This window comes from Syngnathoides biaculeatus, chromosome 20, assembly GCF_019802595.1.
Source record: "Syngnathoides biaculeatus isolate LvHL_M chromosome 20, ASM1980259v1, whole genome shotgun sequence".
In the NCBI taxonomy this organism is placed as follows: Eukaryota; Metazoa; Chordata; class Actinopteri; order Syngnathiformes; family Syngnathidae; genus Syngnathoides; species Syngnathoides biaculeatus.
The window spans coordinates 8,312,866-8,332,896 of record NC_084659.1 but is presented as its reverse complement, the minus strand read 5'-3'; the positions used below and the strand labels follow the sequence as shown (position 1 = coordinate 8,332,896).

The following is a 20,031-nucleotide window of genomic DNA, read 5'->3' as shown; positions in this document are numbered from 1 at the left end:
GCTCCAAGTGCAGAATTTTGAAACGGACCAAGCTGAGTCGCGGTCAGTGGAGCAGAGGATTAACTGCTTAGAGCTAATGATGAAATATACCGGAGGATGTGTTGGCATTGTGCTTTCGAACCCCCCCCCCCAACGCTTTTTACGCTATCAGAACATGTCGACGGCGAGGCGCCTCAACCCGACCGAGCGGTGTGTGATTCCGGCCCGTGTCCAAACTGCTGCTGCATGCAGCTAGCACTGCGAGAATGCTAATGTTCCCGCGCTGTTAAGTATTCCTCAGCGGTGCTTCCCAGTTGACTTGCCACAATGTGTGTGTGTGCTTGTGTGTTGCTGCTCCCTTACCAGCTACTGCAGCAGCGTGTTGCCATGGTAGCAGGCGGCCACCACGAGAATACGTTGGAATGTATACACGGCATTAGCTCGGAGGTGACAAACACACATTTCACACTACACAGTTATGCTGAGTGTTCGACATGACAAAGCTGAATGTTGCATTTTAATGCTCACTTTTACAGACGTACCTTAACTTGGGAGCGCTACGATTGATGTCGTAATCCAAGTTACTCCGTTTTTCCCAATTAAAATGAGTTGTATCACTGTTTTGAAAAGGGCCACATTTAAGGGGCACGGTCAAGTTAGTAACATCAGAAGGTGAAGTTGGCTATTCTGCGTGTGAGCATCAAGGTGTGAGTTGTTGCCTACAGCAGCTCCTTGCAAATATTCTCATTTTACGTGTGTGCGTGTGCATGTGTGTGACTATATCGGCAAGTGTGGCCATTACGGGAACTCAGCTGATTTATTTGAATTTTTGAACCAACAAAAAACTCAGAAATTGAGGCCTTCATAAGTAGGAGCACAACAATTAATTGATTAATCAATATTTAATTTGTAGACAAACAGCTTTGATAATTTCATAATTTCATTTCAGTACACCAGTAAATATTCTCTTTATTTCTGTAGTCCTCCATGAAAGCAGACAGCTTTTACTTTGGACGACACGATCAACATTGTTGCCCATTTTGAATAAAAGGGATGGAAATTGGAAATGGATTTTTCCAATTCATAGATTATTCAAAAAGTAGGAGACAGATGAATCAATTAAAATAATCACTACTTATTTAAACCAAATGTATCACTACACCGATTATTTTTTTGTTGTTGTTGAAGAGCAATTGGTTGTGTGGCCTCCTCAACAGAATATTTGGACAAGTTTGACAGGCCCTCTCTTGGAGAAAGATGCATAATGGAGGAAAACCAAATGGAGTAATGCATATAGCTTGTAGACTCACGTTGAGGGGGAGAAAGACGGTTTGCCGAATCCACTGAGACATGGAAACCAAAGTGGGGTGCATTTAGGAAGCAAGGAACTACTGGGGAGTGGTGGAAAAACATCTTGTAGATGGCGGGATCTCCACACCCATCCTGCAGTTTTCCATTTGTGCCCAGCAGCAGGACACATGCAAACATGGAGTGAGATGTTAGCAGGCCAGGCGCAGAAAATTTGCCTACGCCGACCTGCGGGGTGTGAAGGATATATCGTTTCGTCCTACACTAACAATTAGCAGGTTAGCGCGTATGCATGACTGACTCAGCAGATGCAAAGTGTGTTGTAAGAATAGCCGGTCACCTTCCGTGTGTCATTTAGGTGCTTATTTATAGCCAGGCTGTTTCCCCTCCTCTCTGGTCTTGCTTCATAATTGATAAGCTTTCCAGGGCACGCACGCACGCACTCGTGTCAGCTTGATACAATGGTGATTCCGCCACAATGTATCACGGTCAGTGTCGTCATTTGCCTGCCTTTAACTTCAACCAAAAAGCCAAAGTCGTACTCTGACCAGAAGCTGAGCGAAATGTGTTTTATTCCCCGAATGGGAAGCGGGAGGCAGCCCAGAGAGGCCGGAATTGGCGAGCCAGAATAATGGGTCCAGGGATGGAGACAGCCTGATGGGACCCAGGCCGAGTGCACCGGGGGAAAAAAAGATTCTGATGTTCATTTTTGCGCAGCTATTAAGGCAAGTACCCGCGTCTAGCGGCGGCGAGACATTTGGAGAGGCCATTCCCGCCTCCTGTGCGTGCGTGGAGGCTGAAGGGCCAGAACAGGCAGGGAGACGGTGAAGAGCGAAAATGACTCACTTTTCATCTGAGGCCTTTTTTTTTTTTTCGTTTCCTGACGGTTTGAACTGCAGTTGACTTGCTGAGCGTTGAAGGCTCCGGGTTAAGCAAAGGACGTGGCGAGGTCTGACACGTCACCAACTCTTTGATCTGACGTATCATCTTACAATATTGCCATTGGCTGCCTGTTGTACTCAAACTAGTTGACATCCTTGTGTTTTCTTTTTCTGTCATTGCTTCAACATACATGCTGCTACTCTCTGTAGAGGAACATCACAGCATCTCTAATAGCAACTCAAGGGCTGGCACGCAACGGCGTCTCGGTCCGTTTATCAAAGCACCCAAGTCACTCGTTTGTTAATATTTTGCACGGATTTCGAAGTGCACGGTGGTGGAAGATTCATCCCGTTGAATACATGCTAGGATGTCTACTCGCTCCCTATCCTAGAAGTGATCTGATCACACAGCGAGGAGCCACACAATGCTCGAATCCTCGTCTATGACACCCTCAAAGAGCTTGTTTGAGTTCTTACCCTCCATCTCGCCTATTAAACCCACTTGAAAAGCCCTGCGTCTCGTCAGCCAGTTAATTAGCCACGCTATTAACGGCCCTCAGCCATAGCCTGTTATTGTCAAGGCAGCAAACGGAGAGATAATTATGCACAACTTTCTCTCGCCTTCACACGTCAGCTGCCGGATCACCGAGTATGTCGACGCTCTGAACTTGTATGCGTGTTTTCTGCACGGCAACAATTCCATAATATTGACGGATGACGCCGGTAGGGTGTGTTATATGGTTTAATGCATGGGGGTATGGTTTACATGACTGCGTGAATGAATAAAGTATCAAAAGGAATGATATTTTGATTTGACAAATGATTTTGGAGCATAAAGATTCTGTTTCTGAGTTGTAGGGTTTTCAGTATTGATCGACACATTTTACTTGGGGATTTGTATTCAGACTCTCATCTTCTGTAGCCGCTACAGCAAAGGCATGCTCTAGCCTCGTGTGACATATTTAATTAAACATACCCAAAGGTCATTTCCTTTTTGTTGTTGATTAAATGCTACATAAAATGTTTACGGTAGCAGCACCGCAAGAAAATTAACAATTTATGTTTTTTGTATTATGACTACAGCGTAGGAGTGTTGAATAATTGCACAGGGACCATTCGTTTGTGCTCCACCAGTGGAAAGAATCGATAGAACGTCTGGCAGCTAATCACACCGGTTCTTTGCGTTCCCCGCCGAAATGAATGGCTGTCTGGCCGTAACCCTGCTGGGCCCGTGCTGTAATTTTCCGCCAGTGCCAACCGTAGTGGAGCTTAGGCATTAAGTTAATAAAAGCATTTTCCAACTTTGTGGGAGGACTAAATTGGGACCAGCGTTCTTTTATAGGGTACTAACAGGTGAGCCATTACTTTTCTTCGTATTAGTAGCACTCAAGCCTCATTTTCTTTAATACTCCCATTCGGCCCTTGCGCTAATCTTTTTAATTTTACAAAAAAACCTTCTGATAAAAAATAACCTGAAGTTCCTAAGCGAAGGCAACAATTGACGTTGTGATCGATCCCTTTTTCTCCCTTTTAAAATGGTGCCAGTGCATCACTCACAGCCTCTGTGTGCGCAGCTATATAGAGGACACACCACTGCAGGTGAGCGCCCCCCCGCCCTCATCTCCCTCCATCGCACTGGCCAATCAGCGCTCGCGGCGGGTCTCTTGGGGCGACCGGTGCCCTCACTCACCTTTCTTTTTTTCCATCCTCCACTGCTCCCATCTTCCTTCCTCTCACTTTGCAGCCTCGCAACTGGGTCATTCTTTTTTCCCCCCTGCAGTCAAAGGCAGGTACGAAGGCTTGGGCTACAGTTTAAGGCTATAAATCCAATTAACATGAAACTCAAGATTGCTCAAATTCACCGTCATCGTCAACATTTTAACGATCAATTAATCCGCACTCACTAACCGTAGATTGCGTGAAAGTGTCGCTATCCAGAAAAGTCAAGAGCGCAGAAAAGCGGAAGGCGTAAAGTAATAACGTTTTTTTACCGGCAGCATCTCCCAGAACCTCATTATGTGTTTGCTTTGCTTTATTTATCTTCTGTTATTGCACTGCTTCACTTACACATAATCTCGTAGTAACACGTAGAAAAACACGCTGCGTGGTGCGAGGGAGGTAACGGTGCAATTCAGATTCCTTGACTGAGCTAATGCAAGCGTAAACATCCGCCGGTCGTACACTGAGACTCCATAACAAAGACACAGGTGATGCATAGATGGTTTTTTTTTCCACCTTAGTTGAGTTTGGTTTTCCAGCAACACTGCAGCCCAAAAATGAAAAGAGGTATTTATGTGTGTCTTGGAGTGTTTTCTCCATCTCACGTCCCTGCCTCAAGCCACTAAAAAGTGAGCAACGTTGACATTTTTAATCCCCCTTCTTCACGTCCTTGATTCTTGACACACAGGCGCCCTGGGAAATTGGACTTCCAAGGATACTCTGATGTGTAAACCCCCCCCCCCACATGCCTTCCCTCCACACACCCCCTCGCCCCCTCAGTCTCTAGAGATGGAGGCCTCATTTTTGCTTCCGCATGTAATCAAATTCCTCCCTTTCATTAAAGTTTAGCTTTGTGGCACCATTTAGAAAAAAAAATAGTTTGCCTTCCGATATGAAAGCTATTAAAACCTACCAGGGGAAAATATCACTTTTTCATTGTTTCCTTTGTGTTTGGCTAGCAAAGCTGTGGCAGAAGCCAGGCGGGAACGTGACTGCAGACGTTCCATCTGGTTTGGCATCTCTTGGTTGGACCGACACGGTTTATTCTCAGCGATAACTGGCAGACCAAACCACTGTCCTCTTCCCCCTTCTGTTAACCTGACTATGACCTGGCCCTTTGCCCATGGTCGTAACCACAGCTTGTTGCTGCATTACAGCACCACTTGTAACGAGATCCAATCGAAGTACTGTATCATGTGCATTACAAGGATGCTGTCTCCATTCAATTCAGTCTCACAAGTATCTGGTGTTGTACTACAATAGCCTGCACTTTAGTTTCGACTGGGATTCCCTGGCATCTGAACAAACTACAGATGCATTTGCGCGTGCTGAAACGCGTTGGCAGGCGCCGCTTCTACCACAATGTGGGCTGAAGACCTGGCGGCAAAAGACAAGGGAGCGCAGACAGCGCTCGGAAATGGAAGCTTGGGCTTCACCTCTATCCCGGCTTGACTCCGGCTCGAGCTTGTTTTTCCCCTCTTCCAGAATTCCTCACATTGACTGATCTGTTTGTCACGCTCTTTAATTGGAACTCTCTCTCCCAGCAACCTCATATGGCTTCTTCTTCAAGCTCTTAATACCTTGTCTGCGATCGGCGGGCCGGCATGCAGCTGCTGGATAAGCCTTTCGTTTGTGATTAGTATATCGGGCCAACATGTCTACCAGTATTGGAATAATGAGCTTGTGGTGACAGTTGGGTTGCGCTGTAGTTTTTGGGGGTGGAGGGATTCTGGTTTTGGGGGAAATTCGACAGGGTGATGTGCAAGAGAAAGCGAGGTTCTGCTCTCATCCTTTCAGAAGCGATTATGTGTCAGCTTCATTTGTCTTAAAGGAGTGCCACAAACTTGCCAGATCCCCCTAGAACTCTCGATCTTTATTGTCGCACTGCGAGATTGGTTTGAAGCTTGAGCATCATCCTGCAGTTTAGATATATTATCTTCTTCTTCCTTTCTAGAAGAGGAAGATTGAGAAACGTTTCCATCAATACGCCTGCGCCCTGATGGTTGCCCACCGACGCTTCTTCCTGTTAAATGGCCTCTAATTCTCTGTATCGGCGGATTACACATAATTGATTTATGACTGAGGAGTGAAATTACTTATAATTCCATGGAGAAAATTGAAATTTTTTCACTAGGCTGGAGTGTGCCAAAGTGTTTGGGAGCTAAATGAGGAGCAGTGCTCAAGGCCATCATTACAACTACAGATAGAAAATGCAAACAAATGCTACATTTAAAGAAGATTGTTGTCACTGTGATCCCAGAGTCTGGACCCTGAGGCGCTTTAAAGGTACAAAAAAAAAGCATTCTTGGCAAGCTTTATAGCACACCGTACACACCACATAGTGTCAATTTACATACACTGTGTTATGAGCACTCATTTGATAGTGTTTACTATGAAAGTCCACATCACTGACAGAAGCTTGGCAAGAAACTAATCCCAAAAACCTGATCCCAAACGGAACACTGGTGTCTTATTTTGTTAGCAAACAGTAATAAAAACTCTGTGTACAACACATTAGATCCATTTCGCAGCAATTGTTTTCCCCCTCCCTCACTTAATAAAAGCCTCTGTTGGTGAGAGTGGAGGCATTTCTCCTCTCTGGTTTCTTCCTCGGCGATAGCATATCTCGACCCTCTGCTGTTGCTAGGCTGCATTGCTAGGCAACTAATATCTACTATTATGGGATTCGGGCTTGCTCAATGGGGAAGTTTCGCGCTGACAATCTGGCCTTCTGTTTTTACGATGTGCGGAGTCGTGTTGTGCACGATTTCCAGTCGCACCGAAAGGGCTGTCAATAACAGCTGCAACATTAAGAAATCAAGTCGTAGTGTTTGCTAGTAGTTTGCAGCAAGGTCAGTCTGGCTTAGATAAGATGAGACGTGGCAAAAACTGTGGATCTTTTCATTCTCATATGTACAAGGACATCCTGTAACTTCTAAAGAGAACAAAATAAAGCAGCTGTCATTGTTTTGTCCAGAGTCTAACAGAGTTCACACTCAACTCACAATCTCAGTAGATGATGGGGAAAAAAAAAAAAAATATATATATATATATATATATATATATATATATATATATATGTGATATGTTACTGAACTATCACTCAGCAGTAGATTATTCGCAATCAAAGGATCTGCATTCAGCGAGTCGGAAACAGTCAAATATGTTTTTATTCCGGCACGTACAGAGGCTATTTAGGGTCAAGGTGAAGTGCCGGGTTGAGAGCTATTTATATGACAACGACCCACCGTCCACTGTACAGGAGCTCTCGACGTTCGCACAATGGGATGCGTGCACAAACAAACAATCGTCCTCTACGCCTGCTATCGATCGCTTCCCTCATTCTCGGCCCCTTCAAAGGTGACTCACCGACCATCCCCGGTCCCCTCTGTTAAAAGTATTGCAGTCCAATTGAATGTGTCACACTCGACGGGAATCTCGTATAGGAGGACGTCACTCGAGTGAGCATGCTGCACATCGTTTGGACACGCCGGGCAGACGATTGATGCCAATCACCAGGCAAATTTGAGTGCCAATTGGGGTGTGAATGGGGACGGTGGTCTGAAAAGTCGGTCATTTCCTCGCCGGAGAAAGAGGGGGCCCATTTTCTTGATTTATGAATCACATTAATTGCGTGACTTGGAGGGTTTCATGGGCATCTGTTGGTTTTATAATGATAATTTCCAACAAAAACCTTCGACTTTAAAAATAGACCGTTTTGTGGAAATGCAATCATTTTAGTGAAGGTCAAAGATTCTTCCCTCCACAAGATTAAGACTTAAGACCATTTTTTATGCACGGATTTGAAAGTGGAAATGAGTTTCTGTAAGCCATCAATCAAAGGGTGGAATGTATCATTCAACCACGGCCGTGTTTTTTTGGTTTTCACGCAGGGTTTTACGAGATTCATGTCTAGTAAAGGTTTTACACAAAATGAGCTCCTATAAAGACAATGGAAGCGTGTATGTAAGTGCATATGTGTGTTATTATGGTATCTGTCCAGGTGATGAATGGTCCAATGGGCTGAGTGGAGGAGAGTGTCCATAAAACACGTCAAATGTCCTTCCCCTCCTCCTCACTTATTCTCCATCCTTTCATCTTTACTGTTTCTCATCACTTGCAATCCTCCATTGCCTTGTGTTTTGTCTGTACTCGCTCATGTCATCCATCTCTTGTCGCCTCTCTCTCACTCTCTCTGCTGCTTCTGGCTACACACACACAAAAAAAAAAAAAAAAAAAATCCTCCAAACAAATGAGAGCAATATCATTTTACAGGACAGTGACTTCAAAGTTTGTTTCCCAAATTGAAGTAAGGCAAAAAGTCCCTGAGGGGACAGAGTGAGGATGGACATGTTGGAGAGGGTAAAGGCGGAATAGCGGGCAAAAACCGAGACAAGACGAAGCAAGTATGCTTTATTATTGGAGTAAATACGTTTGTACGTGATCCTTTTTTCTAGTTTTAGGTTGTGAAAGGCCAAGGGTGTACGTTCCACAATGTTTTACGAATATTTGACTCTGATCAGTGTGAATCCAGTTTTGCTAGTTGCAATGAAATGACTTTCTTCAAGCTTCTGATCGGCAAAACCAGTTTTACAGTTAACAGACTTCAAAAGTTTCGAAATACTTTTCTTTTGCATCTTATATTGCATTGTCTTGTTTCACCAAAAACCTTCAACACCACCATCCACGATTTTTTTTACTCCAGCTTGCGCCAGTGCCAGTGAGCATCCTCTCGCCAACAGCGCCACTCCCCCCCGCCTTACCCTCCCTTGCCGAACCAGCTGAGATGAAAAGACCTGGATCACACGGCGGCTAAACTTTGATCAATCTGGCAACAAGTGTAAATAGGATCATTAATAGGGATTTAACGGAGGGGGACTAGTGTCCGCGATGAGACGTCCGCAAACACAACACCGACAGCGCCTTTAATTGGGATGTAATCTGGAACGTGTCATTTGTCTGGAGTGGATGGATGGCGGATTACCGTGTAGAAAAAAAAAAAAAAAAAAAAGAGTAAAGCCAATGTATGAGATAAGTGCCCATGGATGGGAACTAAAAAAGGAACTAATGAGCTTCACGAACACTCGCCGTATATCCTCAGCATCGCATTATGTTGCTTAAAAACTCAGTAAAGACTCAGCCGGCTCAGATTACAACCATCAGATATGGTCAAACAGGCCTCAATCCAATTGGAATCCACAAATCAGTTTGTCTTTCTCCCTAAACTCCTTACAAATGTATCGGCCGGACCCGATTACATCGCTGTTAGACGCCGCAAAAGCCTCCGCGGGGGAAGGCTTTTGGCCCGCAAGCCTCTTAGCGAGGTCGACCATCCAAACAAACAAGCCCGAAAAGACAAAGTGCGTCAAATGTTGTTTTCTTTTTGTGTGATTTAAGTTTTTGGAAACCTCTTTGCCTTTGTCATGCACGTATCCCTGCGACGCAGCCTAATGCAGTCATCCGTTAGTTGAGCCGCAACAAATTGATCCTGAATAGAAAATATTGAAAAGGCACGAGCGAGCGCAGCGACTCTTGTGTTCTGTAATAACATTATTCATGTGCTTTTGTGTGACGATCAATTATGGTGAGCGTCTGTTTATGCAGCCCAGGTGGCATTGTTGTCCGTCCATTGTGCCGCTTTTCAAATGCTTCTGACCTCAGCTGTCTACTTCGACTCTTGACCTTCAATCCCGGCAATCATTGTGCATGATGCGCAAGTCCACACAGCTGCCATGACTTGTTTAATTTGATTCATTTTCAGCATCATCTTTTATTGCTTTTTTTTCATACCTTTTGGCTTGCCTTCTTCCCAAAGTGAGCGGAGGCTGACAGTTGGCGTCCCCCCCCCCCCTACTCTTTCCTTCCCCTCTCCCATCTCTGTGTTCAATTATTCATGGTGCGCTCTATCGCATACACATACACACGCGCACTGTTGTGTCAATGCACGTGCCATGTGTTGGCAGTGATATTTCGGGGGCTTTGTTACGGGGACGGGTTACTGGCAGTGGTGGCACTGAAAGTGAAGGACTGTTATGGAAGATGAAGGCAGAGGGAGGGACTTGTGTGTTGCCTTGCATCTTTTACTCGCCGCTTTTTTTTTTCCGCCCAGTTTTAGTCAGGGTCAACAAACTCTCCAACGATGATGCCCGTTTATAACAGATCATTTTACTGAACTTGGAATTCGCGACTGTGCAATTTGATTCCTGGCGGTGCTACTCCGGTTCCACAGCGACTCTTTGGTCATCAATCTTGCCTCCTGGATATATTTTGTTTTGGATGGTCAGACAGTCGTTGGCGGAAATCTTGGGGTGCCTGAAGAGAAGTGAGGCTTCGGTCCAATTTGTGCGATGCTGGTGACGGTGCACTTTTATGAGAGAAGAGATTGATGACACACGGTATCATTAATGATCATGAGGCAGCAGGAGTACAATGTTTGATGCGCTTCTACACAGTTGATACATTTTGGCATCCAATGAGACCATTCATCTTCTGGGATTGCACCCAGATGGGACAACCGCTGGACATTTATCTTGTGGGTGTGCGAGGTTTGGCCCCTGGACCGAAGGCGTTTTGCTTGATTTCTACTGAGGGTACGACGAGGAACGAAAGTGCAAAATGGATGTGAGTCATCCCATCACCGAGGGAGCAGAGAGGCAGGCGAGTCGCCATGGACACGGCCGCTGACCCCCGCGCCAATGCCCCGACTATTGATCCCATTAAAGCTACACCTCCGTGCTCGTGTTTTGTCTCTTTCCCTTTGCTTTACTTTCCTGTCGGAGTGCATTAATCTTAATGAGATCAACAACAATGCCCCGCGTCTTTCCTTCAGCCGCTATCTCGCCGCTTGCCTCTCTGCACGTCAGTCTTTCTCTTCCAGCAGATGTTTTTTCCCACCCTTTTAATGCTTGGCCGCGTGCGACAAGCCATAAATAGAAAGTGTTGTGCAGATAATGATTGGGCGATAAATTATACGATAGCAAATTATACCAGGAGATAACCCGATGAGTATAAACGTATCAAACCTCCACCTCATCAGGATGCTGCTGTTTTGTTTAGTTTTTTTTTTTTTGGTTGCTATATTTATGCTTTGTTAATTGGCATCTCCGCACCGAGCGCCACAGGCCGGCAGCTAACGGATTCCAATGTGCGCAATGGCGACTCGACACCGAGGCGGCTCACAATTATCCCCGCGGAATCCTCGTTTAAAGTCATTAAAGATATTTCTGTGGGAAATGTGCCCGGCAGCCTCCTTTTTGTGGTGACTTGATAAGTGGTTGATTTAACTTCCTGCAAACAGCACCTCGTGTTTATTCCCAATTAGCATGATGCATGCAGCCCGCTTTGGAACACTACCTTGCTTGAACATCGTCAAGCTTTGAAGCAGAGATTTTTCACCGACTTGTTTTTTTCCATCAAATTAGTATTTTGCTGATTTGTTTTAGCCATGTTTGAACCACTTTTTGGCACCTTTTCTTAGAGGACCTTTTACAGCGGTAAGGACATCCTGCGATGTTGATTTGGTCGCTGGAACAAAAATGTATGCATTTTCTTTTCAAATCAAGCTTCTCTCCTCTCCGCGGTGGCTTCCAATCCAGATGATTCCCAGTGTCATTATATGCCACATTTGACTTGCAAATGGCCTCCTTGAGCTTTCCAAGAAGATGAGATGAATAGCCGGTCTACATGCGCACACACTCGTGCACACACAGAGGGGCTGATGTTTCATGTTTGTCTGCTACCTCTGCGTGGCTTTCCCTCGCCCAACTTCCAGCGCTCAATATCCCGTTTCCCTGCAGGGGGCAGCATGCATTAGCGACCTCTTTTGTCCCGTGTCAGCACGAGCAAGGTAAACATCCTCTCGGATTATCGCTTTCATTCTTTACTTCGTCCTCATTTCTTTTTTTTTTTTTTTTTTTTTGTATAGTCGGCCTCCTCATCGTTGCCTTTTTTGCACTTATTCCATCTTGACTCCCTGGCCACCCCACCGCCGTCTGAGAGATGAAAGCCTCCCTACAGGTTCTTTCACTCCTCCTGAAGAAGCCCAAATGAGCAAGCTTATCTGATAAATTACCCGCCTCGGTTCTTTAGACAGACACATGCGTGCATGCACACACCTCAGGCCCACTTACACACAAATACACACACAGAATTGATCACATTGCCAGGAGATAAAATCAGATGAGATTGTTTCTGAAGACGGCGACTTGTGCGATGTAAATATATGCGTGAGGATGTAGTAAGCGGAACTGCCACACGTAGCCCGGAGGCACAGCAGGCCTGACGGGGACATCCGGGGCCTGGCGTCGGCACCGCCGGGGAAGGGGACGTCAGGGTTGCTGGGCTCGGCGCCGCAGTGCCCTTCGGTCGTACTCCACAGGGGGTCCGCGAGGGGAGGGCACGCTGCTTTTATGGAAACGGTAATCCCGACAGCTGTTGTTCTGCTAAGCCCCTCCCCCTTCCTGCCCAGCCGGATGCACGAGAGACTCCTTATTACAGACCGGCGTATCTCCTCCATACAGTATTCCACAGCAAACTCATTTGCATCGGCAGCGCGTGTTAAGTCGGAAGTGTGACTCGTGCTCGGGTAATCAGCATAATGAGGGAATGAGCTGCTAATGCAACAAAATGTTTAGATTGAATCCAAAATGTTTGCTCTATTCCCTACGGTGCATAAATTAATCACGAGGATGCCTGAGTTCAGCAAAATACTTTTCAACTTGATTTTTAATGGAAAAAATAACAAGGTAAAGTGTTAATTTCCCAACAATAACAGCTTTTTAAATCTTTGTTGTTGACATAAGATAAAGTCGAGATGATTCCTCCATGTGCACAAATCTGAATTATTTAGTTTGAATCTTTTCAAGGTGTATAAAGTGCTCATATTTACAATTTCCCTCACAACAAATAGTTAAAAGCATACATTTTTAATTACCTCTCGGTTTAGCTTTGACATTTTGTTTGTCAATTTTTTGGGGGAGGTTGTTGTGTATTGCATTTAGTGCAACTCAAAGATACTGTAAAAAGTGCTCGAATATGACTTTGGGTGAACCCCGTTTGTTTAGTAAGCGACACCATCGCAGCAGCTGCTATTGAACACACAAAGCGGCGGACGTCTTTAATGTGGCGTCAGGATGAATCGAGTCGGAGGTGAAAGGTTAAAGTGCAGCTGTACACCAGCACCTGCGTTATGCACACAAACTCACCCGCTTCCTACGTACTGATTGAGCTGTTTCTCCCCCCCCCCCCGAACTCCCACTCACCCATCCCTTCTCCAGGGATTCTCCCAGTGTGGGACGTGTGTGTATCCCGCTGTAATTACACCCCTGACACCCCCTCACCCACCCCTCACTCCCTCTTTGAGAAAGATACAGTACTTTTATCAAACATCCTCGAACCCCCCACCCCCACCCCAGGCCTCTGCCCCCCGTCCACGCCCCCTCGGGTGTCATGTGGAGGAAAGGCCTATGGGCTTTGTCTCCCGCGTCTAGACCCTGACTGCATTTAGAGACGCCTTGAGCTGACGGGACTTTTGGCTCGGTCCCTCTTGGGTTGCGGGCGCATTCCTCCCCTTAAAAGTGGCACACACACACACTGCCTTCTGTTCGCTGTGTCGTAGCCTAACTCTTAGTTGGCGTCGTAATTAATGAGGAATTAAGGCAAAAGTGGAATCACTGGCAACCGATCGCTGACAGAATACTAAGTAGTTCAGCTTTAAATGTAGTTTTGGTGCCCCCACCCCAACAGACACACGCACTAATGAAAAACACAGTGGAATGGATCTGATATTTTGCATTACTCGTCGACATCCCTCTTTGGCGCCCTGTGTGGCTTCACATATAACATATGCCAGAAGCTGCCACTGAAGCAAGCCACCTCTGTTGTGAAAATTCCCACGTAGCGTCAGGATTAATAAAAATAAAAAGTGCAGTATGTCCAGTACATCCTCATTCTCTGCGTGGAATTTTTGCTACAGTTTATCACAAAAGGAGTCGGTTCTGCTCCGCAGCTGGCGTTGTGCAACAGTCCCGCTTTGGTTCTCATTATTCAGGGGCTTTCTGTTCGATGGAGTGTGTTGCAATTCTCTGCTTTCTGTGTCTCGCAGTGAAACAGACTTGGCCCGCTTGCAAGAGCGAGGTATGCAAAAAAGGAAAGCATATTGTTTTGTTTGCAAACAGCCATAATACTCTAAAACTCCCAAGTGGACGTTGTGGTGAGGAACGGGTCACAATATCTGTGTGTATATGTCTATGTGTGTGCTTGCATTGCATGCGTCTATGTGCACAAAGCTCATCAGGTCTCCATTGGAGAGCGCTTGATTTTTTTCCAATCGTCAATATGGGTGCAGCGATAGCACTTTTGTCAGACCAAGTACAAGTACTTGCACTTCAGTCCGTGTACCGACACTTGAAAATGTCATTAGGCCTCGCAGTTTTGTGGAAAATATGATTTCTATTTTATTTCAATGAACTGTTGTTAAAAGACTTATTGAACATGGCATCAGCATCACTCAAATATAAAATTGCTTTCCAGTCCCGACATATATTGAACATGAACTAAATTTCAAAAAATATAACAATTTATTTATGTCTTGTTATTTTTTGTTATTAATAGTGGTAATATTTCCAAAGAAAAGCTTGATGGATGTTGTGAGGGAGGACATGAGGACTGTGGGTGCTAGAGGAGATGCACGACATAGGCTTAGATGGAAAAAGATGACACGCTGTGGCGACCCCTAACGGGACAAGCCGAAAGGAAAAGAAGAAGATTAGTAGTGGTAATATTCGATAGTTTCGCATTATGTTAGGAGTTAGCTAGTGGACTGTGGCAAGAGGTATCTATGTTTTGGTTTAAACATACAATGTTTAATTGCCTTTATTTTGTCTACGTTAATAGTTCCGTATATGGCGTATCAGTTGTGATAAATACAGTATTGGCGCATACCTAATTGTCAACAATAGATTTTGTGGCTCTCGGTGTGTAGTCAAATCACATACTTTACAATGAAAGCTTTTATTTTCTTCGAGTCTAGTTGATGAAAATGTTAAGTATAGTTTAAGAGTGTCACTTTCCGAGCGGCGTGTAGGCAGCTTGTTACTCTGTCTGTGTATGTAATTGCAGCCACTGGCTCTTGTTCTCTCTGCAGGCCGTCTAATGAGCCTTCTGCACACACTCACACCCTTACGGACACACACGCAGTTTGATTGGTGCGCCGTGCCAGCGTACTCTATAGCTTTCTCTTCAGCCTAATGAGCAGGCAACGCTGCGCAAGCTCTCAGTATGACAATCATATCTTTTTTTTTTTTGCAAAAACAATCGCTAAACTCTCAGCGGCATCACGACAAGACAAATGTGCGCACTTGAAAAGGCACCGAGGTCACCAGCGGTCATTAAATAAGAAAATATCCCCTCGCAGTGATGAAAGACATTTTCTTTTTTTTCTTTTTTTTTTTTTAAAAAAAGGCTCTGTGTGCATTGCACAACTGATCAGTCCAATCACATCTTGCCGACATTTGTTGAGCATGCGAAATGAATTTTCCAAAACATGTGGCGTTCATGTCCTCCCCGCCCGTCCTTTTAGGTGAGATGAAAGAGGAAACACGATGGGCTGAAAAAAAACCTCATGTTCTAAATTTTACAAAACACACAAAAAAAACTCAACTGGAGCCCTTGCACAAGATAAGCTTTTTATCTTTTCATTATTGCTGTGATACACATAATGTGCAGATCAGATTACAGCTGTGTGTGTGTTTTAAGTGAGTTTCACCAGAGCCCGTTGCTAATGGCCAAACAATTATTGCGGCTGTATTGCAGTAAATCATTCATATCGTGTTTCATCTCTGCTGTCTGGCTGTCGCGTTGCAAAGAAAAATAACGAGCGCAAAAGCATCCTTTGTTTTTTTTCCCCAAACTTATTTATCAACTGTAATGAAATGGAATTTGGGGCAATAATGCTCCATGATATTTTGGGTCCAAGTGTGTTCGGGTCACTCTGCAGTTCTAAAAAAAAAAAAAAAAAATCCCCTCGAAAGGGAAAAAAAACAAAACACTTGGAAGACTCTGCACACCGCAAACCATTCCCATAATAACACATATGTTTTGAATTCATTTTGTTTGTTCTTTATAATGTGTGTTTACAGAAAGCCGTCTAATGGGAGGGAGGGTACGGTCACCATAGCAACCATCTCACTTTATTTGGCACGGAAATAAACACATGCACACACGGACGCGTCCACGCTCCGTGGAGCGTGTCACTCACTTTGACCTGTGGAGTTTTGGCACCAGATGTCTCCCAACTGGCACGACTGGAGACATATGTTGTCTATGTTTGTGTGCGTGCGCGTGTAACTTGGCTGTCTCGGCAAGCCTCGGTGTGTGTTTGCATTGGCCTTATTGCCTTTTTGTCTTTTCATTTCCACTCTCCTCCCACTGCTTCCGTCCCTCCAATTTCACACTCGTGTTGCCCATCAGTCAGGAGCACACGATCTCCAAATATCCACACTGCTGCTACAAAAACACAACGATTTGGATGGGATTTCACCCCCACCCCTTCCCGAAAAAAAAATGGGAACTGTGATGCGTTCCCTTCGCTTTCAGCTCCTTTCATCGATGCTCAATGGGTTTTAGATCTGGGTCTAGATCTCAGTGTGTTGTGAGATCTTTGTCCTATTCAGACCAAACTCTTTGACCTCGCCCCAGCATCGAGCCCAAAGTCGGCTGGGATAAGTTCCAGCTCACCTTGCTATACTAATGAAGATAAGCGGTATAAATGACAAAAGATGAACGGCTTCGTTGTCATGAGATTTCACTGTTCAAATTCAGGACGTTAAGTGCCAGTGGTAGGAAAGCAGCCCCAGATCTTAACCGAGCCTCCCCCTTGTTTAACAACGCTGCAGGTTCAGATTAAAGTTATGACAGTGATCGTTGTGATTGTTCTTCTTTCTTTCATCAATTCTATCTTTGTGCTTATGTCTTTGAAGTCAAACAAAACAAATGCTTCCTCTCACGATGCAATTGTTCATTATTTATAAGGCCTTTTTTTTAGTCTTCAGGATTCACGGGGATGTTCCCTTATTTTGTCACCTTGAATAATTCAGCTTCTTGTTGGGATGATGACGGGCAACACATCATGAGCACATGAGGCCATATTCCCCACTGCCAGCCAGGGGGGAATCTCTTTCCGTTGTTTAGATCACATTTCTGGGTCCCATGATGAATAACAGAGCTGCCTGATCACGTGAGACAGATTTTTCTTCCCGTAAAGACAACACCCACTCATAGATGATGGAGGCCGCGGATGAGGATGCCTCGTTATTGCGAGGCTCGCTCATAGCCGCCCGCGCTAATACTCTCCGGCTAACCCTCGGCAGAGCGACGGCGTGACGCATCATCAGGTGTAGGAGGTTATATTGGCCTTTTATCCTCCCTCCGTCTCGCCTCCTTCTCCCGAGTGAGCTCTCACTTTATTCTCTTCTTCCAACGCAGAATCCCCCTCATCCAGCACTCCGTCAACATTGCTACCTCTCGCTGCCTCCTTTTGACCGTCCTGATTCACGGCAGTGACGGGGAGCAAATCAAATCAAGTCTATTAAAGTGACCCGAGCGGATACACGGACCGATAATTGTGAAAAACCCCACCCTAATGCCAATAAACACATCTTAAGTATGACGTAAATGCAGCTTGTACTCTGATATGCATTCGAGGCACGGTTGCGCTTAAAAGCTAGCGTAGTGTACCGCCATTAATAATGTAACACATAACACTAATGATAAGCACGCAGGACTCATTTATCATTTATAAGGGGAAAGAGTGGAATTTCAAATGCAAGTTAGACAAATTAGCAAAGGAATTGAGAGCACACAAACATTTGCAAACAATTTGTGTTGCAATCGTTGTAATCTCTCTTAAAACAGACTTCCTGAAAGTCATTTAATAATAGTTTAAAGTGGACAAAGTTGTCTCTTGCCAGCCAACGCAACCACCAGTTTTAATGAGTCCAGTGATATCATTATAATTGAGGAGGCACACTCTTAAAATCCCCTTCAATGTTCATAGACTTCTTTATATTAGATATCTTAGGTAATGCACTTTCCCGGCTTTAGAGGTATCATTAGATGCCTTTGTATTCACATTAGAATTCTCATAACAGGGCCAAAGTCTTCCTTTTACGAGCGTCCCACCCCCCTTTCATCCTTCAGTGTCCTTTTGTTGGAAATCATGAGTCGCCTTTCAGCTGACACGCACGTGGACAGGAAACTTAACTTTTGACATAAAAGTGTCACAAGATTGGGCAATCATAAAGTGCTGATGGTACATAAATGCAATCGTAACTTTGTGACCTCTGGAAATATCATTTCGGGAGGCCTCGTTCGGAAAGTTCCAAACTCATTTTCCGTATCCAAAAGTGTTTGACTCCCATGAGTCAAACCTTGCCACCTGACAACAATTCCCACGTGTGTGTCCTCTCACCACTTGGCATCTTTTTTCCTGAAACAAACATACACTATGTCATTCATTTCCTTCCTTGCACCTTTTCGGCGATCAGATAGGACTATTTTCATCACACCAACGAGGGGTGCTGCTTGAACGGATTAAGTAACCTTGAGATGGCGCCTCCGTCCCACTCTTTGCTGTTGCCGTGGCGACCTCACGGTGAGGACTTTTCCCCCACCTGCACAGAGATGACCCAGCATCTTGTGAATAGTGGAAGCGATAACATTGTGTGCGTGTGCGTGTGCACATAACATGGCTGCCTGTGTGGAGCCTGATAGATAACAGCGATTGGGTGTGTGACTTGCAATATGGCCACGTGACGCACCGACGTCTCTCTACTGTCTCTGTGTGACTTGGGCGATAGTAACACACACACACACACGGATCTATATATGTGAGTTGCAATTTAAGTCATTGTGTGTGTGGTTGCTTTGCATTGTTGCACATTCAGGCTGACATATTGTTAGCTGTTACATGCAGTGAGGAGTCGTGCTGCGTATTCCGTCAGTGAGGATTTGGTTCACCCTTGAAGTTAGAGCAGAGGATAGAAGTTCTCCAACATCAGATTCATCCAGGAGTACCTTTGTCAAGTTCTTTTTCGAGTCAAGTTTGTTTATATTGCTCCTCGTCGCGAAAGGCTCACAAAAAATAAATGACATTCCCGGGTTGAAACCCCCCCCCCCCACATCCTACCAAGGAAAAACTCAGAAAACCCATTTAAACAAACTGATAGCCGTGGAGAGGAGAAATGTCCGTAAAACGGGCCAAAATCCAGATGTCATGAGGTGAGCGTCGTTGCGTTATAAGTGTGGTTCACCCAATGCGACAATGTAGAAATAAATCGTAGACAGGTAGTTCCCCCAAAGCAAAGGATTGCTCAAAATGAAGGTTGAAGATGGAAGTACAGCAACTGCTCTAATAAAGGGAATCCTCAAGTGGGACTCTTGACTTTTCTCTCTCTCTCTCTCTCTCTCTTTCTCTCTCTCTCTGCTAGAATCTCAACCTTAGGGAGCCTCTCTCTCTGGCTGTGCTGGAAAAAAAATAACAACAACAGCGAGGGAAACATTTGGACGTGACGGGAGCGGGCCTCTCTTCCTTCCCATAGTTTGTTTCATGCCAAGCTCTCCTGCGGAATACTGCGGTGACGTGTTCATTCCGGCCAAGAGCTCCATTCATATCCTGCGCTGCCTTGTGCACCTCCTTTCTTGAGTTCTATCACCATCTCCTCCTCCTCCTCCTCCTCCTCCTCCTGCTCGTACGGCTGCCAAGCTCCCGCTCCCTGCTACGTAGCCACCCGGGCAGCGTTGCCAACAATTAGAACATATTACTGCCAATTGGACCACCTGCGGCCTGCTGAAAGGCAAAGAGCGGGATGGGGGGATGGGGGAAGGTTCGGCGCTGTGCCAGTGGACGTGGCGTATCGTGAGCGCGGCGCCGAGCTGGATGCTGCCACAAAAGCACGGTGTTGAATTACCAATAAGCAGAGGTTTAATCTCGGGGCTGAATGCAGTAGGGAGACACATTGCAAGTGTCTGTGTGAGGCTGGTGGGCGGGTACGTCGGTATTTTTGCTGTCAGTGTCTGACAATGAAGGGAGAATGAGTGCAGGCTTAGTCAATCGGAGGAGGGTCGGGCATTGTTTTAGAAACCAACT

At 45.3% G+C, this 20,031-nt stretch overlaps 1 protein-coding gene across 3 annotated transcripts in view; it reads left to right on the top strand.

Annotated features, from left to right (window-relative positions):
• The window catches only part of plxna4 (plexin A4), a 117,232-nt gene that overhangs the window by 29,184 nt on the left and 68,017 nt on the right, over positions 1-20,031 (top strand). The window lies entirely within an intron of this gene.